The sequence below is a fragment of the Micropterus salmoides genome, unplaced genomic scaffold (assembly GCF_014851395.1).
Source record: "Micropterus salmoides isolate LMB-PRFRI ecotype aquatic unplaced genomic scaffold, ASM1485139v1 Ms_hic_scaffold_9, whole genome shotgun sequence".
NCBI lineage: Eukaryota > Metazoa > Chordata > Actinopteri > Centrarchiformes > Centrarchidae > Micropterus > Micropterus salmoides.
Genome location: NW_024044681.1, coordinates 19,994,613 through 20,009,799, shown reverse-complemented (window position 1 = coordinate 20,009,799; position 15,187 = coordinate 19,994,613). Strand labels below are relative to the sequence as shown.

At 40.4% G+C, this 15,187-nt stretch overlaps 1 protein-coding gene and 1 long non-coding RNA gene across 6 annotated transcripts in view; both read left to right on the top strand.

The window, feature by feature from the left end:
- The window catches only part of stc2b (stanniocalcin 2b), a 54,959-nt gene that overhangs the window by 15,574 nt on the left and 24,198 nt on the right, over window positions 1-15,187 (top strand). The window lies entirely within an intron of this gene.
- On the top strand, window positions 6,063-14,595 carry LOC119895227. 2 transcript variants are annotated; one of them, XR_005443047.1, is made up of 3 exons: window positions 6,063-6,282; window positions 10,102-10,198; window positions 14,041-14,595. It is a non-coding gene; the product is annotated as an uncharacterized LOC119895227 (long non-coding RNA). The 2 variants fall into 2 exon arrangements; XR_005443046.1 differs by lacking the exon at window positions 6,063-6,282 and having other exon boundaries at window positions 9,741-10,198.

The window sequence follows — 15,187 nt, the reverse complement described above, 5'->3', positions numbered from 1 at the left end:
TCTCCTCTTTTCTCTCCTTCTTCAGCCTCTTTTCTGTCTCCTTCCTTGCCCTCTTTTCGTTCTTTCTCATCTTGGCCTTCTCATCGTCAGTTTTGTCGGCGAGCTCCTGAAAAGACAAAAGTAGAAAGTCATTCAGTGTTTCTCTTTCAAAGACTAAATATGAAACAAAGTGTTAGAATCCAACAAGTTATTATTTCAATTAAAGTGATCAGCTGATGTGCCGTACCTGGAGCTCAGTGTTTAGCTCGCTCAGGAGCTTAATGTCCTCCTCCATCGTGTGCTCTTTTTGGAGCCACTTCTCCTCCAGCTCTCTATTGTTTTTCTGCTCTCCACTGAGAAGATCCTGCAGAGCTTTGTTTTTACTCTTCAACTCTGCCTGGCTCTGGTGGAGCTCTGTGTTTATGGATTTTAATGTCACCATATTTCCCTCCACCATTGCCATAATTTCCCTTGTTACCTGGAAATGATCTCATCTTCCTTTACCTTCATCTCCTTCTCCTCACAGTGCTCCTGCAGAGTGGTCAGCTCGGCATCTCCCTCCTCCTCATTCACAAGCCACTGGCTTTCCCACCCTGCAGTAAACTGATTTAGAGATTTCTCCCCAAAGCTTCATTTTCATGACCTGGTCCCGCTCTTCTTTCCACAATGTTTTTATTTTCTCTGTCTCCATCTGTTGACAGCTCAGGTGTTTCTTAAGAGAGCAGACCTCTTCTTCTAATATTTCATTTTTTCTCTCCGTCTCCTTTCTTTGAATGTCACTTTGTTTAAGAATGGCTGTTGTGGACTGTAAAGCCCCATCTAGGAAATCTCTTTCATTTCTGATTGTATATAGAGTTGAGACTATACCGCCTGTTTTATCCAGAAGCTTCTGCCTTTCCTTTTCCCAGCTGATCTCTTTGTTGGCCATTTGCTCCTTCAGAGCAGCATTTTCTGAGGCCAGCTGCCTGTGTACTGATTTTGAGTCTTTAAGGGCTCGTCGCAGAGCGTGCAGGGCTCTGCCTGGAGAATGCTGTGAGCACTGAAAGACACAAATATACATGCAATACGTAAAATATTGTCCCGTGTTAACTTTGAATACACAGAAAAAGAGGGGATCTTTCACACATCTGAAGCTATCTGTAGTAAAAGAGCCCTACATCACTGGCAGCAAAATGAAATGTCCCTCATTCACAGCTTCAGCAAAAACAGTCAAATTCTCAATTTACTATTGAGTAATAGTATTTCAGTAAAATGTTGTTTTGTGTTTCACTTAATATAGTCAAAATAGAAATATCCTCAAGCCAACTGCACAATATCCAGAAATGTCTTGTAAACTACAGCGACACAAAGTCTGTCACCTTGTGTCCCCGACTCACAGTAAACACATTACAGCAATGATGTTGTAAAACTCTAAACACTGAAAACATTATGACATTGTACAGTTCACATGTCTCAATACAACACATTCATGTAAATTAGAAACTAAATATAAAGAAACTCAGTCAGCTCACTGGCCAGACCTCTGAATCGCTGCCCTCTCTTCAAAAATATTTATAAATACTATATTTGTTGAAGCTTTGGACAAAAGATGTAGTGTCTCCTGGTTCAGAAAATCTTACCTCGTCTCTTGAGTTTGTCTCCATGTTGGCTGAACACAGGGATCGGTGTTGGAGATATACTACTGTAGTGTTGCTTGTGGTTGTAGTGTACCTTGGGTGGTTGTGTACCGCAGGTTTTGACGTCTTTGGTTCTAGTCGAGATCTAATTTCTGTAGTTTTGGTCTGTTGACACTGGGAGATGTTTCTCTGTTGGAGGTCAGGTTGCATCTAACTGGAGTTTGTCAGGAGGCTTTAATCCAACAGAACATTCTGTTGGACATTCTGCATGATGTCATAACGGGCTCCATATTGTGTCATCAAAGGTTTCAGAGTGGGACGACGGTCATCAAAGGTTTCAGAATGAGATGACATCACATGAATTCAGTGTTCTCCTTGTCACAAGGCAGGCCAGACCTTTTCACCTTGTACGATAAACTATACGCTTTCTACTTGAAAAATTAAAAGTACAAAAAGCACAAGTGCAGGTTCCACTAATATCGCCCAAGATGTCTTATATAATATAATCACTATAGGTCTTTTTTTAACATCATAATATAGAATATTATAATTTCTCTATACAGATGCAAAAAAACTTGAACACATCAATGCTCTTATTTTAATGGGATATATTCTGAACTCACACACACTTTGCAGTTTACATGAGTGCATCCAAAGGGAGTGTGTATTTGTAATAATAAGTCTGACCCTGTTTTCCACCTCAGATATCCAGATACTTAAACCATCACATCACTCTCACGACATGCTGAACTGCAAAACACAATGCCATACTGGTCCTGGATCTGTCGCAGAGATATAAGTAAGCCATATTAGCTACTGTTTGTGTTCTTCTTTTAATAAAATGTGTAATACTCCAAGAAGTAAATAACAAATAGAGTTAATTGCTGGCATTTAAAATAAAGTGTAATGAGTCCTGAAGCTGAACTATCGTCTACAACTTTCAACACAGTTTCAGTCTGTTTTCATTTGTAATTAATTATTATTTTAAGGATGAGTTTAAATGACCATAACTCAGCCCAGTCTGATTGTACAAAGCCCCAGTTGTCCAGGATTTAGGTATTGTTCAAGCCATAGCCACCATGATGCAACCATAATTGTGTATAGCTATGTGTATTTTAATGTAGGTCCACACGTAGAATAAAACAATATTTTTTGATTGTTAGAAAAACAAAATTACAGGACTTTTGTGTCAGATGTGTGCACTACCTGAGTGTTTTCCAGTGTGGACACTATTCAAATAAACAGAGGTCTGTGTTTAGATAAATCTCTAAAACTTAACCCGAGATCTGAGTCAAATACATATTTATGCAAGCCCACTATACTCCATGGGCTGAAGAAATACTTAGTTTTTATTACTGGAGGGCAGTATTTCCAGCTGTATGAAGAATCAGCTGCAGTATAACATACAAACTCTGCAATCACTTCAATTTACAGAAATATCTAAAACCTGCTATCACGACCAAGATATCACATTTAATTGTGTTTATTTACATTTATTTCAGGTGACATGACATGGGGTATGGGTAATAGGGAGAAACGGGTGAGAGGGTTAGGAAAGGAGGGAGGAAACCTGATGGGGGGGGGGGGGGGGGGGGGTGGGGTAGGAATAGGGTTGTTGGGTAGTAGGGGTTAAATGGAGAAAGGGGTAGGGGGGATTAGGAAGGGAGAAAGAATGGGAGGTAAGAGGGTAGGAGAGGTAGGGTTGTTGGGGAGTAGGGGTGAAAGGGAGAAAGGGGTGAGGGGGTTAGGAAAGGAGGGAGGAAACCTGATGGGCAGATGGGGGAGGGGGGTAGGAAAGGTAGGGTTGTTGGGTAGTAGGGGTTAAACGGAGAAAGGGGTAGCGGGGGTGAGGAAGGGAGAAAGAATGGGAGGTAAGAGGTAGGAGAGGTAGGGTTGTTGGGGAGTAGGGGTGAGAGGGTTAGGAAAGGAGGGGAGGAAAACTGGAAGGGGAGATGGGGGGTAAAATGATATTACTCCTCTTTCTTTTCTTTCTTCTCTCTTTCCTCATTTTATTTCTTTTCTCTCTTTAATCTCTCCTTTTCCTTTTTCTCATTTTCTTCCTTCTCTTTCTTCTCCTCCTCTTTTCTCTCCTTCTTTTCTTTCTTCTCCCTTTCCTGATTTTCTTTCTTTTCTCTCTTCAATCTCTCCTTTTCCTTTTCTCATTTTCTTCCTTCTCTTTCTTCTCCTCCTCTTTTATCTCCTTCTTTTCTTTTTTCTCCCTTTCCTGATTTTCTTTCTTTTCTCTTCAATCTCTCCTTTTCCTTCTTCTCATTTTCTTTTTCTCTTTCTTCTCTCTCTTTTCCTCTTTCTCTCCTTCTTCAGCCTCTTTTCTGTCTCCTTCCTTGCCCTCTTTTCGTTCTTTCTCATCTTGGCCTTCTCATCGTCAGTTTTGTCGGCGAGCTCCTGAAAAGACAAAAGTAGAAAGTCATTCAGTGTTTTCTCTTTCAAAGACTAAATATGAAACAAAGTGTTAGAATCCAACAAGTTATTATTTCAATTAAAGTGATCAGCTGATGTGCCGTACCTGGAGCTCAGTGTTTAGCTCGCTCAGGAGCTTAATGTCCTCCTCCATCGTGTGCTCTTTTTGGAGCCACTTCTCCTCCAGCTCTCTATTGTTTTTCTGCTCTCCACTGAGAAGATCCTGCAGAGCTTTGTTTTTACTCTTCAACTCTGCCTGGCTCTGGTGGAGCTCTGTGTTTATGGATTTTAATGTCACCATATTTCCCTCCACCATTGCCATAATTTCCCTTGTTACCGTGGAAATGATCTCATCTTCCTTTACCTTCATCTCCTTCTCCTCACAGTGCTCCTGCAGAGTGGTCAGCTCGGCATCTCCCTCCTCCTCATTCACAAGCCACTGGCTTTCCCACCCTGCAGTAAACTGATTTAGAGATTTCTCCACGCAAAGCTTCATTTTCATGACCTGGTCCCGCTCTTCTTTCCACAATGTTTTTATTTTCTCTGTCTCCATCTGTTGACAGCTCAGGTGTTTCTTAAGAGAGCAGACCTCTTCTTCTAATATTTCATTTTTCTCTCCGTCTCCTTTCTTTGAATGTCACTTTGTTTAAGAATGGCTGTTGTGGACTGTAAAGCCCCATCTAGGAAATCTCTTTCATTTCTGATTGTATATAGAGTTGAGACTATACGCCTGTTTTATCCAGAAGCTTCTGCCTTTCCTTTTCCCAGCTGATCTCTTTGTTGGCCATTTGCTCCTTCAGAGCAGCATTTTCTGAGGCCAGCTGCCTGTGTACTGATTTTGAGTCTTTAAGGGCTCGTCGCAGAGCGTGCAGGGCTCTGCCTGGAGAATGCTGTGAGCACTGAAAGACACAAATATACATGCAATACGTAAAAATATTGTCCCGTGTTAACTTTGAATACACAGAAAAAGAGGGGATCTTTCACACATCTGAAGCTATCTGTAGTAAAAGAGCCCTACATCACTGGCAGCAAAATGAAATGTCCCTCATTCACAGCTTCAGCAAAAACAGTCAAATTCTCAATTTACTATTGAGTAATAGTATTTCAGTAAAATGTTGTTTGTGTTTCACTTAAATATAGTCAAAATAGAAATATCCTCAAGCCAACTGCACAATATCCAGAAATGTCTTGTAAACTACAGCGACACAAAGTCTGTCACCTTGTGTCCCCGACTCACAGTAAACACATTACAGCAATGATGTTGTAAAACTCTAAACACTGAAAACATTATGACATTGTACAGTTCACATGTCTCAATACAACACATTCATGTAAATTAGAAACTAAATATAAAGAAACTCAGTCAGCTCACTGGCCAGACCTCTGAATCGCTGCCCTCTCTTCAAAAATATTTATAAATACTATATTTTGAAGCTTTGGACAAAAGATGTAGTGTCTCCTGGTTCAGAAAATCTTACCTCGTCTCTTGAGTTTGTCTCCATGTTGGCTGAACACAGGGATCGGTGTTGGAGATATACTACTGTAGTGTTGCTTGTGGTTGTAGTGTACCTTGGGTGGTTGTGTACCGCAGGTTTTGACGTCTTTGGTTCTAGTCGAGATCTAATTTCTGTAGTTTTGGTCTGTTGACACTGGGAGATGTTTCTCTGTTGGAGGTCAGGTTGCATCTAACTGGAGTTTGTCAGGAGGCTTTAATCCAACAACATTCTGTTGGACATTCTGCATGATGTCATAACGGGCTCCATATGTGTCATCAAAGGTTTCAGAATGGGACGACGGTCATCAAAGGTTTCAGAATGAGATGACATCACATGAATTCAGTGTTCTCCTTGTCACAAGGCAGGCCAGACCTTTTCACCTTGTACGATAAACTATACGCTTTCTACTTGAAAAATTAAAAGTACAAAAAGCACAAGTGCAGGTTCCACTAATATCGCCCAAGATGTCTTATATATAATCACTATAGGTCTTTTTTTAACATCATAATATAGAATATTATAATTTCTCTATACAGATGCAAAAAACTTGAACACATCAATGCTCTTATTTTAATGGGATATATTCTGAACTCACACACACTTTGCAGTTTACATGAGTGCATCCAAAGGGAGTGTGTATTTGTAATAATAAGTCTGACCCTGTTTTCCACCTCAGATATCCAGATACTTAAACCATCAACATCACTCTCACGACATGCTGAACTGCAAAACACAATGCCATACTGGTCCTGGATCTGTCGCAGAGATATAAAGTAAGCCATATTAGCTACTGTTTGTGTTCTTCTTTTAATAAAATGTGTAATACTCCAAGAAGTAAATAACAAATAGAGTTAATTGCTGGCATTTAAAATAAAGTGTAATGAGTCCTGAAGCTGAACTATCGTCTACAACTTTCAACACAGTTTCAGTCTGTTTTCATTTGTAATTAATTATTATTTTAAGGATGAGTTTAAATGACCATAACTCAGCCCAGTCTGATTGTACAAAGCCCCAGTTGTCCAGGATTTAGGTATTGTTCAAGCCATAGCCACCATGATGCAACCATAATTGTGTATAGCTATGTGTATTTTAATGTAGGTCCACACGTAGAATAAAAACAATATTTTTTGATTGTTAGAAAAACAAAATTACAGGACTTTTGTGTCAGATGTGTGCACTACCTGAGTGTTTTCCAGTGTGGACACTATTCAAATAAACAGAGGTCTGTGTTTAGATAAATCTCTAAAACTTAACCCGAGATCTGAGTCAAATACATATTTATGCAAGCCCACTATACTCCATGGGCTGAAGAAATACTTAGTTTTTATTACTGGAGGGCAGTATTTCCAGCTGTATGAAATGAATCAGCTGCAGTATAACATACAAACTCTGCAATCACTTCAATTTACAGAAATATCTAAAACCTGCTATCACGACCAAGATATCACATTTAATTGTGTTTATTTAAATCAGGTGACATGACATGGGGTATGGGTAATAGGGAGAAACGGGTGAGAGGGTTAGGAAAGGAGGGAGGAAACCTGATGGGGGGGGTAAGAGGGTAGGAAAGGTAGGGTTGTTGGGTAGTAGGGGTTAAATGGAGAAAGGGGTAGGGGGGATTAGGAAGGGAGAAAGAATGGGAGGTAAGAGGGTAGGAGAGGTAGGGTTGTTGGGGAGTAGGGGTGAAAGGGAGAAAGGGGTGAGGGGGTTAGGAAAGGAGGGAGGAAACCTGATGGGCAGATGGGGGAGGGGGGTAGGAAAGGTAGGGTTGTTGGGTAGTAGGGGTTAAACGGAGAAAGGGGTAGGGGGGTAGGAAGGGAGAAAGAATGTAGGGTTGTTGGGGAGTAGGGGTGAGAGGGTTAGGAAAGGAGGGGAGGAAAACTGGAAGGGGAGATGGGGGGTAAAATGATATTACTCCTCTCTTCTTCTTCTCTCTTTCTTCTTTCTTCTCTCTTTCCTCATTTTATTTCTTTTCTCTCTTTAATCTCTCCTTTTCCTTTTTCTCATTTTCTTCCTTCTCTTTCTTCTCTCTCTCTCTCTTCTCTCCTTCTTTTCTTTCTTCTCCCTTTCCTGATTTTCTTTCTTTTCTCTCTTCAATCTCTCCTTTTCCTTTTTCTCATTTTCTTCCTTCTCTTTCTTCTCCTCCTCTTTTATCTCCTCTTTTCTTTTTTCTCCCTTTCCTGATTTTCTTTCTTTTCTCTCTTCAATCTCTCCTTTTCCTTCTTCTCATTTTCTTTTTTCTCTTTCTTCTCTCTCTTTCCTCCTCTTTTCTCTCCTTCTTCAGCCTCTTTTCTGTCTCCTTCCTTGCCCTCTTTTCGTTCTTTCTCATCTTGGCCTTCTCATCGTCAGTTTTGTCGGCGAGCTCCTGAAAAGACAAAAGTAGAAAGTCATTCAGTGTTTTCTCTTTCAAAGACTAAATATGAAACAAAGTGTTAGAATCCAACAAGTTATTATTTCAATTAAAGTGATCAGCTGATGTGCCGTACCTGGAGCTCAGTGTTTAGCTCGCTCAGGAGCTTAATGTCCTCCTCCATCGTGTGCTCTTTTTGGAGCCACTTCTCCTCCAGCTCTCTATTGTTTTTCTGCTCTCCACTGAGAAGATCCTGCAGAGCTTTGTTTTTACTCTTCAACTCTGCCTGGCTCTGGTGGAGCTCTGTGTTTATGGATTTTAATGTCACCATATTTCCCTCCACCATTGCCATAATTTCCCTTGTTACCGTGGAAATGATCTCATCTTCCTTTACCTTCATCTCCTTCTCCTCACAGTGCTCCTGCAGAGTGGTCAGCTCGGCATCTCCCTCCTCCTCATTCACAAGCCACTGGCTTTCCCACCCTGCAGTAAACTGATTTAGAGATTTCTCCACGCAAAGCTTCATTTTCATGACCTGGTCCCGCTCTTCTTTCCACAATGTTTTTATTTTCTCTGTCTCCATCTGTTGACAGCTCAGGTGTTTCTTAAGAGAGCAGACCTCTTCTTCTAATATTTCATTTTTTCTCTCCGTCTCCTTTCTTTGAATGTCACTTTGTTTAAGAATGGCTGTTGTGGACTGTAAAGCCCCATCTAGGAAATCTCTTTCATTTCTGGTTGTATATAGAGTTGAGACTATACGCCTGTTTTATCCAGAAGCTTCTGCCTTTCCTTTTCCCAGCTGATCTCTTTGTTGGCCATTTGCTCCTTCAGAGCAGCATTTTCTGAGGCCAGCTGCCTGTGTACTGATTTTGAGTCTTTAAGGGCTCGTCGCAGAGCGTGCAGGGCTCTGCCTGGAGAATGCTGTGAGCACTGAAAGACACAAATATACATGCAATACGTAAAAATATTGTCCCGTGTTAACTTTGAATACACAGAAAAAGAGGGGATCTTTCACACATCTGAAGCTATCTGTAGTAAAAGAGCCCTACATCACTGGCAGCAAAATGAAATGTCCCTCATTCACAGCTTCAGCAAAAACAGTCAAATTCTCAATTTACTATTGAGTAATAGTATTTCAGTAAAATGTTGTTTTGTGTTTCACTTAAATATAGTCAAAATAGAAATATCCTCAAGCCAACTGCACAATATCCAGAAATGTCTTGTAAACTACAGCGACACAAAGTCTGTCACCTTGTGTCCCCGACTCACAGTAAACACATTACAGCAATGATGTTGTAAAACTCTAAACACTGAAAACATTATGACATTGTACAGTTCACATGTCTCAATACAACACATTCATGTAAATTAGAAACTAAATATAAAGAAACTCAGTCAGCTCACTGGCCAGACCTCTGAATCGCTGCCCTCTCTTCAAAAATATTTATAAATACTATATTTGTTGAAGCTTTGGACAAAAGATGTAGTGTCTCCTGGTTCAGAAAATCTTACCTCGTCTCTTGAGTTTGTCTCCATGTTGGCTGAACACAGGGATCGGTGTTGGAGATATACTACTGTAGTGTTGCTTGTGGTTGTAGTGTACCTTGGGTGGTTGTGTACCGCAGGTTTTGACGTCTTTGGTTCTAGTCGAGATCTAATTTCTGTAGTTTTGGTCTGTTGACACTGGGAGATGTTTCTCTGTTGGAGGTCAGGTTGCATCTAACTGGAGTTTGTCAGGAGGCTTTAATCCAACAGAACATTCTGTTGGACATTCTGCATGATGTCATAACGGGCTCCATATTGTGTCATCAAAGGTTTCAGAATGGGACGACGGTCATCAAAGGTTTCAGAGTGGGACGACGGTCATCAAAGGTTTCAGAATGAGATGACATCACATGAATTCAGTGTTCTCCTTGTCACAAGGCAGGCCAGACCTTTTCACCTTGTACGATAAACTATACGCTTTCTACTTGAAAAATTAAAAGTACAAAAAGCACAAGTGCAGGTTCCACTAATATCGCCCAAGATGTCTTATATAATATAATCACTATAGGTCTTTTTTTAACATCATAATATAGAATATTATAATTTCTCTATACAGATGCAAAAAAACTTGAACACATCAATGCTCTTATTTTAATGGGATATATTCTGAACTCACACACACTTTGCAGTTTACATGAGTGCATCCAAAGGGAGTGTGTATTTGTAATAATAAGTCTGACCCTGTTTTCCACCTCAGATATCCAGATACTTAAACCATCAACATCACTCTCACGACATGCTGAACTGCAAAACACAATGCCATACTGGTCCTGGATCTGTCGCAGAGATATAAAGTAAGCCATATTAGCTACTGTTTGTGTTCTTCTTTTAATAAAATGTGTAATACTCCAAGAAGTAAATAACAAATAGAGTTAATTGCTGGCATTTAAAATAAAGTGTAATGAGTCCTGAAGCTGAACTATCGTCTACAACTTTCAACACAGTTTCAGTCTGTTTTCATTTGTAATTAATTATTATTTTAAGGATGAGTTTAAATGACCATAACTCAGCCCAGTCTGATTGTACAAAGCCCCAGTTGTCCAGGATTTAGGTATTGTTCAAGCCATAGCCACCATGATGCAACCATAATTGTGTATAGCTATGTGTATTTTAATGTAGGTCCACACGTAGAATAAAAACAATATTTTTTGATTGTTAGAAAAACAAAATTACAGGACTTTTGTGTCAGATGTGTGCACTACCTGAGTGTTTTCCAGTGTGGACACTATTCAAATAAACAGAGGTCTGTGTTTAGATAAATCTCTAAAACTTAACCCGAGATCTGAGTCAAATACATATTTATGCAAGCCCACTATACTCCATGGGCTGAAGAAATACTTAGTTTTTATTACTGGAGGGCAGTATTTCCAGCTGTATGAAATGAATCAGCTGCAGTATAACATACAAACTCTGCAATCACTTCAATTTACAGAAATATCTAAAAACCTGCTATCACGACCAAGATATCACATTTAATTGTGTTTATTTAAAAGATCAGGTGACATGACATGGGGTATGGGTAATAGGGAGAAACGGGTGAGAGGGTTAGGAAAGGAGGGAGGAAACCTGATGGGGGGGGTAAGAGGGTAGGAAAGGTAGGGTTGTTGGGTAGTAGGGGTTAAATGGAGAAAGGGGTAGGGGGGATTAGGAAGGGAGAAAGAATGGGAGGTAAGAGGGTAGGAGAGGTAGGGTTGTTGGGGAGTAGGGGTGAAAGGGAGAAAGGGGTGAGGGGGTTAGGAAAGGAGGGAGGAAACCTGATGGGCAGATGGGGTCGGAGGGGGGTAGGAAAGGTAGGGTTGTTGGGTAGTAGGGGTTAAACGGAGAAAGGGGTAGGGGGGTTAGGAAGGGAGAAAGAATGAGAGGTAGGGTTGTTGGGGAGTAGGGGTGAGAGGGTTAGGAAAGGAGGGGAGGAAAACTGGAAGGGGAGATGGGGGGTAAAATGATATTACTCCTCTTTCTTCTCCATCATCTCTCTTCTTTCTTTCTTCTCTCTTTCCTCATTTTATTTCTTTTCTCTCTTTAATCTCTCCTTTTCCTTTTTCTCATTTTCTTCCTTCTCTTTCTTCTCTCTCTTCTCCTCTTTTCTCTCCTTCTTTTCTTTCTTCTCCCTTTCCTGATTTTCTTTCTTTTCTCTCTTCAATCTCTCCTTTTCCTTTTTCTCATTTTCTTCCTTCTCTTTCTTCTCCTCCTCTTTTATCTCCTCTTTTCTTTTTTCTCCCTTTCCTGATTTTCTTTCTTTTCTCTCTTCAATCTCTCCTTTTCCTTCTTCTCATTTTCTTTTTTCTCTTTCTTCTCTCTCTTTTCCTCCTCTTTTCTCTCCTTCTTCAGCCTCTTTTCTGTCTCCTTCCTTGCCCTCTTTTCGTTCTTTCTCATCTTGGCCTTCTCATCGTCAGTTTTGTCGGCGAGCTCCTGAAAAGACAAAAGTAGAAAGTCATTCAGTGTTTTCTCTTTCAAAGACTAAATATGAAACAAAGTGTTAGAATCCAACAAGTTATTATTTCAATTAAAGTGATCAGCTGATGTGCCGTACCTGGAGCTCAGTGTTTAGCTCGCTCAGGAGCTTAATGTCCTCCTCCATCGTGTGCTCTTTTTGGAGCCACTTCTCCTCCAGCTCTCTATTGTTTTTCTGCTCTCCACTGAGAAGATCCTGCAGAGCTTTGTTTTTACTCTTCAACTCTGCCTGGCTCTGGTGGAGCTCTGTGTTTATGGATTTTAATGTCACCATATTTCCCTCCACCATTGCCATAATTTCCCTTGTTACCATGGAAATGATCTCATCTTCCTTTACCTTCATCTCCTTCTCCTCACAGTGCTCCTGCAGAGTGGTCAGCTCGGCATCTCCCTCCTCCTCATTCACAAGCCACTGGCTTTCCCACCCTGCAGTAAACTGATTTAGAGATTTCTCCACGCAAAGCTTCATTTTCATGACCTGGTCCCGCTCTTCTTTCCACAATGTTTTTATTTTCTCTGTCTCCATCTGTTGACAGCTCAGGTGTTTCTTAAGAGAGCAGACCTCTTCTTCTAATATTTCATTTTTTCTCTCCGTCTCCTTTCTTTGAATGTCACTTTGTTTAAGAATGGCTGTTGTGGACTGTAAAGCCCCATCTAGGAAATCTCTTTCATTTCTGATTGTATATAGAGTTGAGACTATACGCCTGTTTTATCCAGAAGCTTCTGCCTTTCCTTTTCCCAGCTGATCTCTTTGTTGGCCATTTGCTCCTTCAGAGCAGCATTTTCTGAGGCCAGCTGCCTGTGTACTGATTTTGAGTCTTTAAGGGCTCGTCGCAGAGCGTGCAGGGCTCTGCCTGGAGAATGCTGTGAGCACTGAAAGACACAAATATACATGCAATACGTAAAAATATTGTCCCGTGTTAACTTTGAATACACAGAAAAAGAGGGGATCTTTCACACATCTGAAGCTATCTGTAGTAAAAGAGCCCTACATCACTGGCAGCAAAATGAAATGTCCCTCATTCACAGCTTCAGCAAAAACAGTCAAATTCTCAATTTACTATTGAGTAATAGTATTTCAGTAAAATGTTGTTTTGTGTTTCACTTAAATATAGTCAAAATAGAAATATCCTCAAGCCAACTGCACAATATCCAGAAATGTCTTGTAAACTACAGCGACACAAAGTCTGTCACCTTGTGTCCCCGACTCACAGTAAACACATTACAGCAATGATGTTGTAAAACTCTAAACACTGAAAACATTATGACATTGTACAGTTCACATGTCTCAATACAACACATTCATGTAAATTAGAAACTAAATATAAAGAAACTCAGTCAGCTCACTGGCCAGACCTCTGAATCGCTGCCCTCTCTTCAAAAATATTTATAAATACTATATTTGTTGAAGCTTTGGACAAAAGATGTAGTGTCTCCTGGTTCAGAAAATCTTACCTCGTCTCTTGAGTTTGTCTCCATGTTGGCTGAACACAGGGATCGGTGTTGGAGATATACTACTGTAGTGTTGCTTGTGGTTGTAGTGTACCTTGGGTGGTTGTGTACCGCAGGTTTTGACGTCTTTGGTTCTAGTCGAGATCTAATTTCTGTAGTTTTGGTCTGTTGACACTGGGAGATGTTTCTCTGTTGGAGGTCAGGTTGCATCTAACTGGAGTTTGTCAGGAGGCTTTAATCCAACAGAACATTCTGTTGGACATTCTGCATGATGTCATAACGGGCTCCATATTGTGTCATCAAAGGTTTCAGAATGGGACGACGGTCATCAAAGGTTTCAGAATGGGACGACGGTCATCAAAGGTTTCAGAATGAGATGACATCACATGAATTCAGTGTTCTCCTTGTCACAAGGCAGGCCAGACCTTTTCACCTTGTACGATAAACTATACGCTTTCTACTTGAAAAATTAAAAGTACAAAAAGCACAAGTGCAGGTTCCACTAATATCGCCCAAGATGTCTTATATAATATAATCACTATAGGTCTTTTTTTAACATCATAATATAGAATATTATAATTTCTCTATACAGATGCAAAAAAACTTGAACACATCAATGCTCTTATTTTAATGGGATATATTCTGAACTCACACACACTTTGCAGTTTACATGAGTGCATCCAAAGGGAGTGTGTATTTGTAATAATAAGTCTGACCCTGTTTTCCACCTCAGATATCCAGATACTTAAACCATCAACATCACTCTCACGACATGCTGAACTGCAAAACACAATGCCATACTGGTCCTGGATCTGTCGCAGAGATATAAAGTAAGCCATATTAGCTACTGTTTGTGTTCTTCTTTTAATAAAATGTGTAATACTCCAAGAAGTAAATAACAAATAGAGTTAATTGCTGGCATTTAAAATAAAGTGTAATGAGTCCTGAAGCTGAACTATCGTCTACAACTCCAACACAGTTTCAGTCTGTTTTCATTTGTAATTAATTATTATTTTAAGGATGAGTTTAAATGACCATAACTCAGCCCAGTCTGATTGTACAAAGCCCCAGTTGTCCAGGATTTAGGTATTGTTCAAGCCATAGCCACCATGATGCAACCATAATTGTGTATAGCTATGTGTATTTTAATGTAGGTCCACACGTAGAATAAAAACAATATTTTTTGATTGTTAGAAAAACAAAATTACAGGACTTTTGTGTCAGATGTGTGCACTACCTGAGTGTTTTCCAGTGTGGACACTATTCAAATAAACAGAGGTCTGTGTTTAGATAAATCTCTAAAACTTAACCCGAGATCTGAGTCAAATACATATTTATGCAAGCCCACTATACTCCATGGGCTGAAGAAATACTTAGTTTTTATTACTGGGGGGCAGTATTTCCAGCTGTATGAAATGAATCAGCTGCAGTATAACATACAAACTCTGCAATCACTTCAATTTACAGAAATATCTAAAACCTGCTATCACGACCAAGATATCACATTTAATTGTGTTTATTTACATTTATTTCAGGTGACATGACATGGGGTATGGGTAATAGGGAGAAACGGGTGAGAGGGTTAGGAAAGGAGGGAGGAAACCTGATGGGGGGGGGGGGGGGGTAAGAGGGTAGGAAAGGTAGGGTTGTTGGGTAGTAGGGGTTAAATGGAGAAAGGGGTAGGGGGGATTAGGAAGGGAGAAAGAATGGGAGGTAAGAGGGTAGGAGAGGTAGGGTTGTTGGGGAGTAGGGGTGAAAGGGAGAAAGGGGTGAGGGGGTTAGGAAAGGAGGGAGGAAACCTGATGGGCAGATGGGGTCGGAGGGGGGTAGGAAAGGTAGGGTTGTTGGGTAGTAGGGGTTAAACGGAGAAAGGGGTAGGG